We start from the raw sequence: 17,521 nt of genomic DNA, 5'->3' as shown, positions 1-17,521 counted from the left end.
TTGATAACGAAATCTGAAAATGGGACATTTGGGGTAGGTACAACATAAGACAAAAAAATGACAAGTGTTTGAGTGAGAGGACTAACTGGTTTCTTTCTCCAAGTGGCCACACACCTCTCCAAAGTAATGTCAATGCACTTTTATGACTCAAAGAGTCTTTAATAACCATAAGGTGTTTTTTCCAGCTCTTTTTTCCAGCTCTCCTAGCTGTTGTTGAGGAACTAGAGCAAGCAGACTTGTTGAACACTGCCCTGTATTCCCAGCATCACACAATTACTGTTGTTTACACGTTCCAAAAAAGGTCCATTATGAATCKAAATCTGGTCAGGTGGGCATCATTTGAAAGTGTGTACTATTGCCAACATGGCTAAGTTACAAAATGCAGTYGCTGTCTTTTCTGTTGTTGAGTGCTCCAACTCATTTTTATCTTGAATGYGTCCTTWAGGAAGTTTTTCTTGGGYAGCCATTCTTACGYTCTTACAGTGTTAGGCTTTCACAAGGAAATTCAGAAAAGCAGATCGTAATTTTGGTGCGCATAGAATAGTCACGAGTGCATTCGGATGCGTGTTCCACGCCAAACTTCTTCACAATATGACAAACAGGCTCATATATATTTTTTCATTATTAAACAAAATTATCAACAACTTAACAAACATGTTAATCAAACATGTCTAACAAAAACAAAACACAGGTATAAACAAGAAAATACTAAACACATACAAAAAATTATAATATTAAAGTGCAATTGTATTCCCTGAAAAAAATGGCATTATAATGATTCAGTAGGATGTTATTCTTTTTGTTATTCACTATGGATAATTGTCTTAACAAGATGATTAAATTCAATCAAAAATATTTGTAATTTTTGTTTTGTGTATAAAGTATTTGGAACAAGAATTTAAAAAAAAATCCACTATCATTTCAATGGTCTTGTTATCATTGCAATATAACATATTATATCCTTCATGTCAAAAACATGGGTAGTGTTCAAAACGGTAAATAAGTATTCAGCAGATTTCCCAAAAATACTATATACAGATTTACATTCGTTGAACAAGTGAGTAAGATTTTCACCTTTTCGCGAAAACGCAGATATCATCAGTAGATTTAGAAACGGGCTCATTCGAACAACCCAGGGTATGACTCCATTCATCTTGTAACTGTACAGCTAACAGGTTCATTTGTCGGAACAACCCAGGGTATGACTCCATGTCATCTTGTAACTGTAAAGCTAACAGGTTCATTCTGTTCAGAACAACCCAGGGTATGACTCCATGTCATCTTGTAACTGTCCAGCTAACAGGTCATTCTGTTCAGAACAACCCAGGGTATGACTCCATGTCATCTTGTAACTGTCCAGCTAACCAGGTTCATTGTGTTAGAACAACCCAGGGTTGACTCCATGTCATCTTGTAACTGTACAGCTAACAGGTTCATTTGTTCAGAACAACCCAGGGTAATGACTCCATGTCATCTTGTAACTGTACAGCTAACAGGTTCATTGTGTTCAGAACAACCCAGGGTATGACTCCATGTCATCTTGTAACTGTACAGCTACAGGTTTCATTGTGTTGAGAACAACCCAGGGTATGACTCCATGTCATCTTGTAACTGTACAGCTAACAGGTTCATTTGTGTTCAGAACAACCCAGGGTATGACTCCATGTCATCTTGTAACTGTACAGCTAACAGGTTCATTGTGTTCAGAACAACCCAGGGTATGACTCCATGTCCATCTTGTATACTGTACAGCTAACAGGTTCATTCTGTTTCAGAACAACCCAGGGTATGACACCATGTCATCTTGTAACTGTACAGCTAACAGGTTTCATTGTGTTTCAGAACAACCCAGGGTATGACTCCATGTCGTCCTTTGTAAACTTACATCAACATAGTGATCATAAAACGTTGACACGGTATATGAGATTAGTTTTATGAGATGGAAATGTGAAGTGTGCATTGGACTAACTGGTGTTTGGGCTTGTATGACATTCAAAGCGGTATATTTAGTTATAAATCCTAATCACCGTCACTCGTCTTTCAAAATACATAGAGTCCTCTTTATTTACAGCATTTCCCTCACTCAGAACAACAAAGATGTTGCACAATTTTGTTTGTTGCGTGCGGTGTTCAAATTCAGAACCGCTGTCAGTCAAAACCAATACTGAACTGTGAAGTGGAGACCTTACTCTGACGTCATGTATAGCATGTTACTGTACAGCCACTGCGTCCAATTTAAACTTTTCAGTGTCAATTTGCTATTTTTGAACCCGTAATGGGTACACTTCAAATTATGATTTGCTATTTCAGACACCCGTGCAGACAGGTGTATAACATTGAGCACACAGTCATGCATATTCATAAACAACATTGCAGTAGAATGGCCTTACTGAAATAGCTCATGACTTTCAATGTGACACCATCATAGGACACCACCTTTTCCAGTCAGTTCGTCAAATTTCAGCCCTGCTAGAGATTCCCCTGTCAACTGTAAGTGCTGTTATTGTGAAGTGGAAATTTCTAGGAGCACAAACGGCTCAACCGCGAGGGGTAGGCCACACAAGCTCACAGAACGGACTGCCAGTATTCCAGAAGTGCGTAAAAATCATCTGTCCTCGGTTGCAACACTCACTACCGAGTTCCAAACTGACTCTGGAAGCATCGTCACAGCACAAAAACTGTTTGTCTGGAGCTTCATGAATGGGTTTCCATAGGAGAGCATCCGCACACAACCCTAAGATCACTATGCGCAATGCCAAACTTTGGCTGGAGTGGTGTAAAGCTCGCTGCCATTGGACTCTGGAGCAGTGGAAACGCGTTCTCTGGGTGATGAATCACGCTTCACCATCTGGCAGTCCGACGGACGAATCGGGTTTGGCGGATGCCAGGAGAATGCTACCTGCCCCAATGCATAGTGCCAACTGTAAATTTGGTGGATGAGGAATATATGGTCTGGGCTGTTTTTCATGGTTTGGGCTATGCCCTTAGTTCCAGTGAAGGGAAATCTTAAGCTACAGAATACAATGACATTATAGACCATTTTGTGCTTCCACTGGGCACGTTTGGGGAAATCCCTTTCCTGTTTCAGCATGACAATGGCCCCTTTCCAAACAGAGGTCCATACAGAAATGGTTTGTCGAGATGGTGTGAAAGAACTTGACTGCCTGCACAGAGCCCTGAGCTCAATCCCATCAACCACCTTTGGAACCCGACTGTGAGCCAGGCTTAATCCGCCAACATCAATGGTGACCTCACTAATGCTCTTGTGGCTGAATGAAGCAAGTCCCTGCAGCAATGTTCCAACATTTAGTGGAAAGCCTTCGTAGAGAGGTGGAGGCTGTTATAGCAGCAAAGGGGGCCAACTCCATATTAATGCCCATGTTTTGGAATGAGATGTTTGAACGAGCAGGTGTCGCACATAGCCTTTGGTCATGTAGTGTATGTTTAGAAGGTCCCATTTACCAGATTCTGAACWTGGAGAAGTTCTAGTGGCCACCTTCTTTCCCTGATCACCTCTGATAAGCCCCCCTCCACATCCTCTGAATAGCACCCAGAAAGAGGGTCCACCATAACCCCTTTCTCTTTGCTTTCACCCTTTGACGCTAGCATCCGAATCCCCCGGCCCGCCTGTAAAAATACACAGCTTATAAATAGGGGATACCAAGAAGGATCCTAATACATTTGGATCCGGTTCAGTTCAGGGAGAGGATGGGAGGAGGAGGGTAGTATTCTGCCTTCTTTAGCTGGTTGGCGCGAGGCCCCAATGACTGTGGTCAGGTTTGAAGGGTATGAGCCTGCATTCCAGTGCCTCTCCTGCCGTCACGAACACGCCACAAGGCCCAACGCAGCATTTCAGCTCTTAATGGTGGATTAAGATGTAAAAACCACCCGATTGGTCCGCTGGCTGTTGGGACTGGTGTTATCACCTGGCGTTATCACTAGGCAGAACAGGACAGAAGCCCTGGAGACAAGCTTCATATAGCACCTGGAACAGGCCCAAAAACTAGGCACTAGATGGGTGGTACTATAACTACATTACATAAGACTTTYAAAAGTATGTATGATCACGATAGTCATTTATGGTCATAAGWAAGCATTAATGCACAAGACTGTGCATTGTCAGGAAATAACTGTACACCTCCAGRGGRGTGAGAAGGCACACGGGCCYAAGGAGTTTAGATGGAGTGCTAGATAGTCTACAAACACAATGTCATGGTCGATCCATGTTCCACGGCTATATTCAAGGTCTAATTCGCGGTGATAATGAGCTAGCTATTGAACGCCAGTCCAGCTAAAAGAGCCCTGCTAGAGACTTGAGGGAGTGCTGCACTGCAGTCCCAGGAATGTGTGGCACAGTGTCAGGGAATTCCTGTCTTTTAACGCTGTCACTTTGAAGCGAACGCATTTGCACCTGTAGCCCGTGTTTACGCTTACCATAACATGACCGGCTGGACCGGAGGCGGGATGCTGGACAGTTGGCCGGTCAGCAAGAAGAAGTTACATGTTTGAGACTAGGGGCACCTTGTTACAATGACAGCCATTTTAAAAAGGTTTCTTGAAATGTTTTTTTCCCCTTGAAAAATCTGAGAGAAGGAAGTGCCGTCTCCACACTTTAGAAAAACCACAACTAGATGCTGCAGATGTTTTTGATAGATTTATTAAAATCTACAAGGTGTTCTAGACAGAGCATTATTTATGGAAACGTCTTCTAGACGTTTCATTTTATTTGTTTCAAATTTCAGACTTGATGCATGAAAAAAAAGGAGGTATATTTTGACACACTACATTGGGATGTTTGTGAATGAGTGTGTAGAAAAAGGATAAACATCCTGTAAAGGAAACAGTTTGGAGGTTCTCGCCCGTATCCCACCTCTCCCAGCTGTTTCTTTCTGTCATAGCAAAGCTATATCACAGTATCACTTTCATTTCCCCTGGATCATGAACCAACACTGCTATCTTTGGCTTGGACGTATCTAGCCCTGGCCTCCCTTTCTCTCCTTTTATTTGTTGTGTTTTACTACGCGTAAATTATAGCATATCTGCTATTATTAGCATCATCCAGAGCAATCCCCCATAAGCCTTTTAGGATGTCTCTTGGATGGAGATGCAGTGGATTGGTCGATAGCCTGGTTTCTAATTCATGAGGGTATTAACAGGTGGCCTCGCAATAGCAGGGTCCAGTTCACTGTATGTGGGGACCAGGGCTGCATTTAGCAGGCACAACATTGTGAAGCGTTCAGAAAATATATTGCAGAACAGACATGCCTCTGTGAGATGCGGAATCAGGAATCACGTCAGCTCTAATCATGACATTTCTATCTGCAACCTTTCCACAACGTTTGGCTCCTGAACGAGGCCCATCTTGACACGAGGGAAGTTGAAGACATGAATAAAACCACGTATCACGTGAAGAGAAGAAGAATAACAGACACAGAATAACAGACACATTGTGACACATTCACTACATTTATCTAGCTACTGACATCAGAACAGACAAAAAAGATGTAATCAAATCCATGTAAATAAAATGTACAGAACATGACGATGGAAGTATTGCAGGTTTTTTCAAAAAGACAAATGAATTGACAATATAGCTCGAGGGGGAATGTGAAAAATCTGCATAAAGATTTGAAACTGATCTCCCCAAAAATGTATCTTGGAAACAGAGATGTTAACAATTTTAAGTTCATACATGACCTCATGTCTCGTATGACTTCATATGAGTTTTTGTAAATAAATTATGCAGCTTTCTAGAATGCKCTTCAAGCCAATCAGAAATCAGTATTCAACAATGCCATGGTATAAATCCTAAGTAAATCAGAATAACAACATGAACACATTATGACACTGCTACTCTTCCCTAAAGACATACTTCCTATCTATACTATATACACACACAAGAGACATGGACCCTGTGACGCAGGGCATATGTTTAGAATTTAAATGAATTAATCAAAATTAGGCTTATTAACTCRGAAGGCCTTGATAACAAAAATACAGTATAATAAAAGTYKCAGAATATAAACATAGCATTTGTGAAATTTAACTTAGKATTTCCATAGGTTATCCTGAGATATAAAAGACAACAATAGTTAAATTGTTTATAGACAGAGAAAACATAAACTTAATCAACTAGCCTATATAATATGAATTGAAAGAAATACTTTGTTTTCAGGCGTTTCCGATGAATTTACCTTTTACTTCACGTTTTTTCTTCAGTCTAAAACACAAAGAAAACAACAGCATGAAGTCAGTGGGTCACTCATGATTCAAATGATTCATTTTGTTGTGCAGAACAGTTATTCATCTGAAAAGCACTTAGCTTCAACCTTRGCTAATCCTGCTTTGTAATCGATGGAGCGTCACGATGGGGAGATCAAACTGGGCTACCTTTCAGGGCCTTTTAACTTTCTCCTCAGTTTTCTCCATCTATATTTCTACCTGGCTGAATTTTCCTGGAAAGTTATGTCCTTAGTCATCCTGTGACACCACTGTCCTGGCTCTCGTCACCTGTAACCCCCTGCCATACCTTCTGCTTTGACCATGTTTACGTGGCCTCTGACCTTTGACACCTGTGCTGAAACATCTGTTTGCGGGACAGGATACCGGACATGAAAAAAAAAAAAAAAAAAACTCTATTGAATTGATTTATGACAACCCTTTTATGGATTCTTCAAACCGGTGTGTGCCCCCTAGGTGTGAAGACCGGGGAGTTGAGGTGGTTCAACTCCTTAAAAAGCAATTGATGACTTAGACTAGATTAACTTTAGATCGACAAAAAGCTGCGTGTACAGATTTCATACATACAACTCCTACATACCCAAATAAGAATTGAAGGCAGATAACAGGTGTCATTGGATATGATGGAGTGCAGTCTATAGTACATGACCGAAATCAATGAAACCGACCATGCTGTGTAAGTGTCTCATCCTCACAGCTCTTATATCCTGCCACTGCACTTTCAAATGGACCCTCGGTAATCTCAAATGCATGCAATAAAAAGAGAGACCAGGTAACAGAGAACAGCTTATTGATTACTAAGGGTCTGATTGCATATTGCAGACAGGTGAGCTCTCGCACAGCTCTGTAAAGTGGCTGGGCTAAACTGAGCTAAAGTTGAGCCATATAGGAACAGACAGGGATCTGTGTGGAGAGAACCCCCAGTTAGGCAGTTACTATAGTTAAGGAGAAACCTAGTCACTGAAAGGCTTGACATTCCACTGGGGATTTAGTGACTCTGGGGAAAATGCTACTAAGGCTAACTGAGTCCAGCGAGAGACCACCACCTCCTCAATCTGGTCTCTGACAAGAGCTCAAAAGCTGGTTACAAAAGTAGTGATTACAATTGATTAGATTGCTCACATTGTAGTAAGGCCTAGGAGTCAAGTGTTTGAACTGTAGAGGAGGTAAGTTTCCACCTATCATTTTGTTAATGGATAGTAATAGAGCAAAACCTCAAACCGGTTTTCAGTCTCATTACCTACAACCTGCATAAACCTGTTTACTACCTTCACCTTACCCCCTCTAAAAACGACAGGTGGAAACTAAGTGAAATCCGAAAATCCTTTGTCTTAAACTGACTATTACCGTTTTATCATTGCGTTTGACATCACAGAGGGAAAGTTTCAAACGTTACAATTTATCACCGCTCTTTCCCTCGCCCCTGGCTTTTACAGCGTGCAGTAAAGCAGATCGGCCTTTTGGAAACGTCCACTCATCATCACAACGGTTTCCTCTAAACTACCTGTTCCATCAGTCAATATTCCTACATGCATGTAGAATACAATACAATACAACTGAATTGTCCATTTTGTCAGAAGACGTTTCCATAAAGATGTTTTGAAACACTTTGAATGAAAGAGCAATGCATGTGTCTAAGATAATTACCTACCTATTAGTATGGGCATTGTAAAAACAGCAAACAACCAATGAGAGAAAATACACTACGGAAGCAAAAAAACTGTTTATCTGACAGATGAACAACTGAAAGGTTAAGTGCTGAAAAGTTTAATAGCTAATCGTAATACTTTTAGGTCAAAGCAATGCAGCGATTTACTACATATTTAGTAGCAGTTGTTAATATTCAATGTGAAAACTTGTGAGGAAGACACAACCACAAGTTCATTTAAAGTGTACAGTGTTTCTTCTAATAGGTTTATGTGCAATATAAACACAATGCATTACATTTACAACAACAAAAGCCAAATTCACATAGTCATGAATATGCACAGCCCTGCGTCAACTTGTATTACATTTAAAACCACCATACACACACATTAAAATCTAGCAATAGGCCGCAGTGTAACATATCTAAAGCGTTAATTTAAAGTAAACTGTTCTTACACCTGGAGAGTGGAGAAAAGTCCCCAACTGCGATAACTAACACACTGAAAGACACAGGCATATTAAGCGTGGTGTGACTCGTCAGTCTGGACCTGAGGAAGGAATGTTGGAGGTTGGACGAGGCTTGAGGCGAACCAGCAGGTGAATGTCCATCTTTCACCAAGTCTCTGATCACAGTAGGCCCAGAGGGCCGGAGAGTAGGTTAACCCAGGAGGAGTGACAGGAATGCTAAAACAACCAATTATGTTGGATGGACACCGGTAGAAAATACACCAAGCAGAGGATGGTGACAGGTCTATCCTCACATACTATTGAAGTCACAGACAGTAACACATTATGGGGATGGACATAAAGCTGTTATGGCTGCTGCTCCTTCCAACAGTGTGCCTCCAGGACAGAATCTGATCACATGGGGACTGTCAATGAGATCAGAACGATGACTGGTTTGGTACTATGACATCAGTCCACCCAGAGATAGTAAGAGATTAGAAAGACCATGCTCTCTCTTGACTGAATAGAGATTTGGTTATGGCTCATGAGAATAGAAAATACCTTGTCAGGAACTAAGACTAAATCCATCCACGTACTTATTGCTTGTACATAGAAAGGTGACAGTTATTGTGAATGTGTGTGGAGAAGGCATCACCCAGGGCCCAGTTATCTATCTAGATTTTGCCTATCGGATAGGATTAGATGCATAGAAATAGAATGAATAGAACCGAGTAATTTATGACTTGAATTGGGACACCCGTTATATTAATTTAAATCGTATCCGATTGCCAAAACTCCGGCCAGATAACTTTTGAAAAACTGAGCCCAGGGGCTCTAGAGGAGCTGAAAGGCTTGGCCACTTCCCTAATCCGGCATTTGGCGGCGGACTCAATCCCCGGAGATTATCTGGATAATCCTGCCCCAGGGGAATTCTGTTCAGTAAACAAAGCCTGACGTTAGTTCTCGCTGACTACTAGAGACGTTCGACTAACTGCACCTCCCAACTCCCCACAAGTGATTTTCTGAACTCTTAGTAGGTACTCAAAGCACTGACTGTTTGTAAAACAACTGGAAGTGACAGATGGTGTTGATCAGAGGAACTGTAATTTTTGTCCAATGACTGGATCATTGTCCTTCATTGTTAGTCTAGGATACCAAATTCAACTCAGAGTATAGGTACAGATGTAGGATCTTAATTTGATCACCCTGTTGCAGGAGAACTTTCCTGCAATGCAGGACATTTAAACTCGTGGACTATTTGAGGTTCAAAAAGGTTTAGTAATTCCACGATGAAATTCAGACTTGATTTTCCCTTACGAAATATTATTACCCTACAAAAATGTAGATGAATTATAATCCACATTTCCTGTTGCAAACTGTCTCAAATGAAGATCCTACATCTGCAATAGACTGCCCTTTGGCCTGGTCTCCCTTGTAAAGCTCAAAGGAACATCCGGATGCAATAATAGAAAAGAATATCTCTAGGAATAGTGTCTGGGCAAAGTGGGCATCACATCATAGCATACTACCAGATCACACACCACACGATGTCAAGGGCTGCTGCTAGCCTCAATGAAGATAGGTGCTATTCAGAAAACCCGTGTCGAACACGGGCCCCTATTTAGAGAGCTATGGAACCTGGGTGACCGCTGACAAGCTAAGCTACCAAGGTGTAAATACCATTTCCATATAGCATATCAAACTTATAGCCATATTATTTATTGCCATTGCCTTTCTATGTCTGCTTTCCTTTGTTGACAGACCGGTATTATTATTAATTATTATTATTTAGCTCCTAAAGCGAAGTCAATAAGTGTGTCTTACAGCACTTGGCAACCAGCGGTCTGCTAGCATGGCGGAATACAAGAGAGAGAAGGGAACATGTGACAGCTACGGTGGAACTCTTGGGAAGAGTCTAAAATATAAACACTCAAAAAAGGTCAGAGGTCACCTCCTCTGACATCCATCAAAGAGGGTTAGGTAGAGGGTATGGTGAACAGTGAAATTGTAAAAGTGAGCTCTTAAGAATCTCTTCCATTTACCTGGCTTGTGTGTTTGTGTGTGTGTGTGTTGTGTGTGTGTGTGTGTGTGTGTGTGTTGTGTGTGTGTGTGTGTGTGTGTGTGTGTGTGTGGCATCTGTATGTTTATAGGTGCAATATGCAGAAATCGCTCTGCCATTCCTGGTGCTAAAATTCTAATAGTTTGCCTAATTTAGTTTATGTGACAAACAAGCAATTATTAGTGTAGAGAATCAGTACCATCATGTACCATCATTTACCGCCGTGAAATATCTTATAAAAATACCAAAAAAGATGTGCTGTTTGAAGCTGGTGTATGAAACAGAAAGTAAAATTCGCAACAACGAAAGGTAAGAACGGGAAGCATAGAAATAATGCACATAGACATATCTACCACTTCTTAGAGTTGAGAATGACACATTTCTATGTGAATTTGTCGGGTCCCCAAACAGTTACATATTGCAGCTTTAAGTGTGTGCAGGTCTAGATGTTCCTTGAGGACAATTCCCTCTAGCTCAACCTCTGCATGGACATGTCTCAGTGACCACTAAAGAATGTGGGTGTGTCTCCTAGGACACAGGGAGTACATCACTCCCTCCTTGTGGTCAGCGTATACCCTTAAATTAGGTTGCGCTGACCTCTGACCTTTTCACTTAGCTCCCACCGCAAAGGTCACTGAAGGTCAAGGAACCCAAGCAGGAAGTTGGAGCGACCCCACCTAGCGGTTTTGTGATGTGGAGACAAGTTCAGGAAGTAACACGTGAGATGTGTGTGTGGTATTATACAAACAAGATCTGACTGATCTCTGGACCAGATAGCAGTGGTAAACGCACTGCGATGTGACTAATGGTTGGGGCATGGTTTCAGGTCACATAAAGGAGAGATACTTCCTTTCATAAAGAGAGGCACAGTATGTGTGTAAAAATATCCCGGACCAGGCTAGCAATAGATACTCAAATCAATGTCTCAATTATCTCCCTTGTATTCTACAGAAAGCTAATGAACAAGGCTAATCAGCTTACTAAGCAACAAGAGTTTGATAGCAACGGAAGGCTATATTTAGGCACTATATGAGTATGGTGTAAGTATATGATGATAAAACAGCTAAACTATCATTCAAACACAGAGAGCGAGAGAGAGAGAGAGAGAAAGAGGAGAAAGAAGAGAGAAAAGAGAGAGAGAAAGAGAAGAAAGAGAGAAAAGAGAAAGAAAAGAGAGAAGAGAGAGAAAGAGAGAAAGAGAGAGAGGAGAAAGAGAGAGAAAGAGAGTGAGAGAGCGAGAAAGAGACAGTGGTTGGAGGAGGTTGGAGTTCCTTATTGGTTATAGATAGCTCTCAAGCATCTGTTTGACTTGACCCCATTTGTCAGGTTTCAGCTTCTTCTACAAAGGCAAGCCATGACCACATAATGGGGCTTGGTTCAAAACAACCTGCCTCTAAATTGTTTGGAAAGCCATGTCCTCTAGCACAGGCTACAAATGAAGGTTGACTGTTAACATTGAGATCCATAATAGTCAATGAGCCAAACGGTATCTAAACTAGCTAAGGGGTTATCTGAATTTGTCTTTGATTGACTTGTATACGTAGGGTTGTTATAGCAAACAACTGCCACTAAATCAACTGGCTGAACTAGCAAATGTCTTTCCACTCAGTTATGGGATTTTTCACAAGATGAATTTGACACCCAGGTTGCTCTGACCTCTGCCACAGAAAGGATAGTGTTTCAATAGCGAGCAGCTATCTAGCTACATTAGCTACATTCACCCACACCAGCAGCTGTGTAAAGTACTGTGAGGCAGGGCTGCATCCTAACGTTTAAATATAGTAATGGTTAAAATAACTAATGGTTTCGCTGAGTGTTGGTAAAAAAAAATCAATAAAAAAAAAGAAAACAGGAAAAGGGCAAAGGGCTACGACCAGGTCATGACAGATGGCAAAGCTAACAGGAAGCCTTGGGTGTATGTTTATAATAGATTAATTAGCACCTGTAAGTGGCCCTCTTAAATTTACCCTCTTGCATTCTAAACACATTTAGATTGTCCGAAACATGCCTGACCGCTAAAAGCCAAAGAAAAGACAGCTGGGTTCAGTTGGTGTTTCTGTTTCTGCCTACCAACCAAAAGTGAATATACTCCCACGGGGATATTTATTTAACCTTTATTAAACTAGGCAAGTCAGTTAAGAACAAATTCTTATTTACAATGATGGCCTACCAAAAGGCAAAGGTCCCCCTGTGGGACAAGGGCTGGAATTAAAAATAAAAATAAATATAGGACAAAACACACATCACGACAAGAGAGAAAACACAGCACTACATAAAGAGGACCTAAGACAACAACACAGCATGGTAGCAACACAACAACATGGTGGCAACACAACATGGAAGCAGCACAAAACATGGTGCAAACATTATTGGCACAGACAACAGCACAAAGGCTAAGAAGAGAGACAACAATACATCACACAAAGCAGCCACAACTGTCAGTAAAATTTACTTGAACTCTGTGAAGCATTTATTTGGGCTGAAATTTCTGAGGCTGGTAACGAATGAACTTATCCTCTGCAGCAGAGGTATCTCTGGGTCTTCCTTTCCTGTGGCGGTCCTCATGAGAGCCAGTTTCATCATAGTACTTGATGGTTTTTGTGACTGCACATGAAGAAACTTTCAACGTTCTTGAAATGTTCCAGATTGACTGACCTTCATGTCTTAAAGTAATGGACTGTTGTTTCTCCTTGCTTTTCTGAGCGGCTCTTGCCATAATATGGACTTGGTCTTTTACCAAATAATCTGTATACCAAAGAGTCAAGTCAAACAATTAATCAACGTTTATAATCCAACCTTAGGTACCCTAATACGCAAATAAACAATACAATTTAAGATGGAGAATCGTTATTGTCTTTACCGGAGAAAAATACCAAAGAACTCGCTCTCATTCACACGCTTGGAAACACTACAGCCAAAATGGGAGCCACCTAGAAAAACTACAATTTCTGGCTCATTTTTCCAAAAACCAGCGTGAAACTCTTTCTAAAGACTGTTGACATCTAGTGGAAGCCCTAGGAACTGCAATTGGGCATGACTTTGCCCTATTATAAAAGTGCCAGCCATTGAAATCAGTGGTAGGATTAATTTATTTTTGGGGGGATGGTTTGTCCCATTTCAGTTCTGTTATACTCACAGACATTATTTTAACAGTTTTTGGATAGAAAACACTCTTATAAAGGTTGGTTGACTTGTTTGGATAAGTTTATTGGTAACGTTTGGGATTCATTGTCACGATCGTCATTGGAAGAAGTGGACCAAAGCGCAGCATGGTACGTGTTCATTCTATTTATTTATTAACTAAACACCGACAACAACAAAACAAAAATACGAACGTGACGTTCTGCAGGGCAAAATAACAACCAGTGCAAAATTAAGAACCCACAAATGAAAGAACGAAAAAGGACAACTTATATATGATCCCCAATCAGAGACAACGATAGACAGCTGCCTCTGATTGGGAACCACACCAACATAGAAATAACGAAACTAGAATGCTCACCCTAGTCACACCCTGGCATAACCAAAATAGAGAATAAAAACCTCTCTATGGCCAGGGCGGGACATTCATTTTGTGTGAATTTTGAGCATGACACAGCCACAGCATAGCCACCTTACTTGAAGCAACAAGACTTTCTCTCACGTTTTCCCCTACCTTAAAGACGGAGATTGGAGACATGTCAGTCATCTTTAAGAATGACTATGGTTACACTGTGCATATTTGCGTACATGCATAGTGTACACATGCATTCCTGCATGATAGAAACAGTGTTCATAAAAATGTATCCATTAGTCCACTGCTCTATTCTCCCCCTACTGACCCTCATTCTAAATCTCCTGCTCAAACCATCCTGGAGGGGGAGAGCGAGAGAAAGAACAAATAAAGGAAGAGAGAGGGAGAAAAAGGGGAAACCTGACTATTCTTCCCACCGGGATGGAGTAACGGGCTGCCTTACAAATCCCCACCCTTCTTATCCAGCCTTTCCTAAATACCCATAAAGGACAGGTTTGCAGTGGTGCTAGGCATTAGCCTTCTCTTCTAATTGCACTCTCCTACATGACCAAATTAATTCGGCTGTAAATGTAGTTTTATGAGACCTAATTCATTCTGCTGTAAATGTAGTTTTATGAGACCTAATTCATTCATGTAAATGTAGTTTTATGAGACCTAATCATTCTGCTGTAAATGTAGTTTTAGAGACCTAATTCATCTGCTGTAAATGTAGTTTTATGAGACCTAATTCATTCTGCTGTAAATGTAGTTTTATGAGACCTAATTCATTCTGCTGTAAATGTAGTTTTATGAGACCTAATCATTCTGGAAATGTAGTTTTATGAGACCTAATTCATTCTGCTGTAAATGTAGTTTTATGAGACCTAATTCATTCTGCTGTAAATGTAGTTTTATGAGACCTAATTCATTCTGCTGTAAAGTATTTTATGAGACCTAATTCATTCTGCTGTAAATGAGTTTTATGAGACCTAATTCATTCTGCTGTAAATGTATTTATGAGACCTAATTCATTCTGCTGTAAATGTAGTTTTATGAGACCTAATTCATTCTGCTGTAAATGTAGTTTTATGAGACCTAATTCATTCTGCTGTAAATGTAGTTTTATGAGGGATGTTCACGAGCATCGTTCACATTATGTGATTCTACTCTACTGTATGAGGAAAGGTCAACACTACACGTCATCTTAAGGGTCACACAAAAAAGCAGCAAGCAAAACTACTGACTGAGCGATAGAGAAAGGGGGGAGGAAGAAGGGGGGAGAAAAAGTGAGGGACTGACAACCCCTGATGGACGTGAGATAACAGGGATTTCTGGGGGTCTGCTTTTTTGTGAAATGGGACTGTTAACACGTTGCGTCTCAGTGGCGGGCCTAAGATCTGGGCCTATCATCGGCTGTTAAGAGCGGGGTGGATTCCTCAGGTCTTCAGGGTCCAGGCCCTGGGCAGCAGCACTGTAGTGGCGGCAGGCTTCAGAGAGAAGAGAAACACAGGTGCAGGGGGCTAATGTTAGAACTTCCTGTCTGACTGACTGACTGACTGACTGACTGGCTAGCTGACTGACTGACTGACTGACTGACTGACTGACTGACTGACTGGCTAGCTGACTGACTGACTGGCTCGCTGACTGGCTGAGAGGACCCAAGCTGCTGGGGTCTGTCTGAGGAATCTAGCTGGAGTGCCTGATGAAATGAGATAAGAGGCAGAGTTATGAGCAGAACAATTGTATGAGAGAGTATGAGTGGAAATCGGAAATGCATTGTTTAGCGGCAAGTGGCAAGGAGATCTTGAAGAGGGTTGGGAGCTGTTTGGTAGATTGTGAAAGATATTTGATGTGCAAGTTGTGGTCTTTCCTTCTAACTGTATGACTTGTTCTTGTAGAAGCTAAACGACGTCTGTCCAATAAATAAGTTCTAAAATTGCAGAGGTATAACAAATACGCCTACATGTGTCCCTCTCACTCAACCTGGAGCCTATATAAATCCTCCCTACACAAGTAATTCAACTTTGATAATATACTGCAATATCTTATGACCATCAATGGAGAGTTGAGTCCAGATGCATCGACAACCACAAACATCCCTTCATGGAATATATATATATATATCAATGTGGATTAGCCTCGTCAAGAAGATTTACGAAGATGGGAACCCATAATCTAATGCAGACTGATAGATAATGACCAGCAGTACCGGTAGATTGGTGGTTATGACGTCCTATTTATACTGCGATGTTAATTCAGGAGACCGGTTCAGTAACATATCTGGCACTCAGCAGAAGTCGTTTGCGGCCTGCTGACCTGGCTGGTAGCGGGGGCTGATCCGTTTACTAACACCTGAGCTGGGGAAGTAGTTCAGCAGCTGCAGGGGGGAGGTTGGGGGTCCGATGGGGGCTTACCGTGGTTGTGAAGGGGCTGCAGATAAAGGAGGATCTCTTTTAGGCCGGGTTGTCCAGAGGAACCTCAGAGAAGCTGCTGGTCATGGCCCGTCCTGAGAAAGTGTGTGAGAGAGAGGAAAGTGTGAGAGAGAGAGGAAAGTGTGAGAGAGAAAAAGTGTGTGAGAGAGAAACAAAAAAATGAGGAGACAGGGCATAGATGAAGTGATGAGGGCATAGATGAAGTGATTTTAACCCTAGATCTATGGCTACATTTCACCTGCTAATGGTTACTGAAGGATGCTTGAATAATGGCAGCAGACCTAAAGTCAGGAGCCCTGCCAAAGCAGAACATTCAATACTGAGTGATGTTAGAACATGTGTTCTGAATCATATACTGTAGAACCATCTGATAGTAGTGGGACTAAACAAGGATTCCTACAGCCATCCTTACGAGTGACCCATAGCCACAGTTTACAAATATTCCATGCAACAAACCAACTCTTGGTTTGAGCTCTGTGACATGTCTTAATAAAGGGGAAGGGTCACACATATGCTGCTAACCACTGCCTTTCACTTGCCATGGCTTGACCATACAGTGATGCTTTCCATCGGTTTTGACCAGACATGTAAAACTGACTCAAGTGTCCCCATCGTGCGTTCATCTATGTTCCACTGCTATGAGGAACGCCACTGCTATTAGAACCTAACTGAATGTTGTTAGAAAACGACAGCTTGAACTAACTGTCTTGTTGAGTTGTTGGTTCAGTCTTCACCACCCAATTACAGAAGAATCCGTCACGCTGAGATATGGACATAGTCTGGGAGTGTGGGTGCTATCACCATGCTGTGTTAATTACATTCTCCCCAGGAGAGGAATGTTCAAGGCATAGTAGAACACTTCTGCTCAACATTGTATCCCTGAGTCAATTACAGAGAAAGAGGAAGTGGATAAACCAATCTGTCTCGTTGGTTTTTCAAATGACACAAAGAAGCGAAAAGAGAGGTGTGATTTGTTTCGGCCAGTTTTTTTAAACGGCGAGGAACAATATGCAATTAACGGCATCAATAGCCATAGATACCATGACGTTAGAAGACGATGTATACAAATGTTCAACGGAAATGTGTCTTCTTTACCCCAACCCGTCAGAAAGACACACATACACACAGAGTTGTAGCAGATATTGAACTATACCAACGATCCTGGCGTGGTGATGGGTGTTGTTGCGTTTCTCGTTGCGGCCT

At 41.5% G+C, this 17,521-nt stretch overlaps 1 long non-coding RNA gene across 1 annotated transcript; it reads right to left on the bottom strand.

Annotated features, from left to right (window-relative positions):
* Nucleotides 1-4,635: 4,635 nt before the first annotated feature.
* On the bottom strand, nt 4,636-17,515 carry LOC112075130 (uncharacterized). Its single transcript, XR_002894927.2, has 3 exons — nt 17,472-17,515; nt 16,301-16,392; nt 4,636-6,220 (listed from the first exon to the last, which is right to left on the bottom strand). It is a non-coding gene; the product is annotated as an uncharacterized lncRNA (long non-coding RNA).
* Between the last annotated feature and the right edge of the window lie 6 nt (nt 17,516-17,521).

This window comes from Salvelinus sp. IW2-2015, unplaced genomic scaffold (genome assembly GCF_002910315.2).
Source record: "Salvelinus sp. IW2-2015 unplaced genomic scaffold, ASM291031v2 Un_scaffold2997, whole genome shotgun sequence".
In the NCBI taxonomy this organism is placed as follows: Eukaryota; Metazoa; Chordata; class Actinopteri; order Salmoniformes; family Salmonidae; genus Salvelinus; species Salvelinus sp. IW2-2015.
Note: the sequence above shows the minus strand (reverse complement) of the source record. Positions and strands in the feature narration are given on the sequence as shown.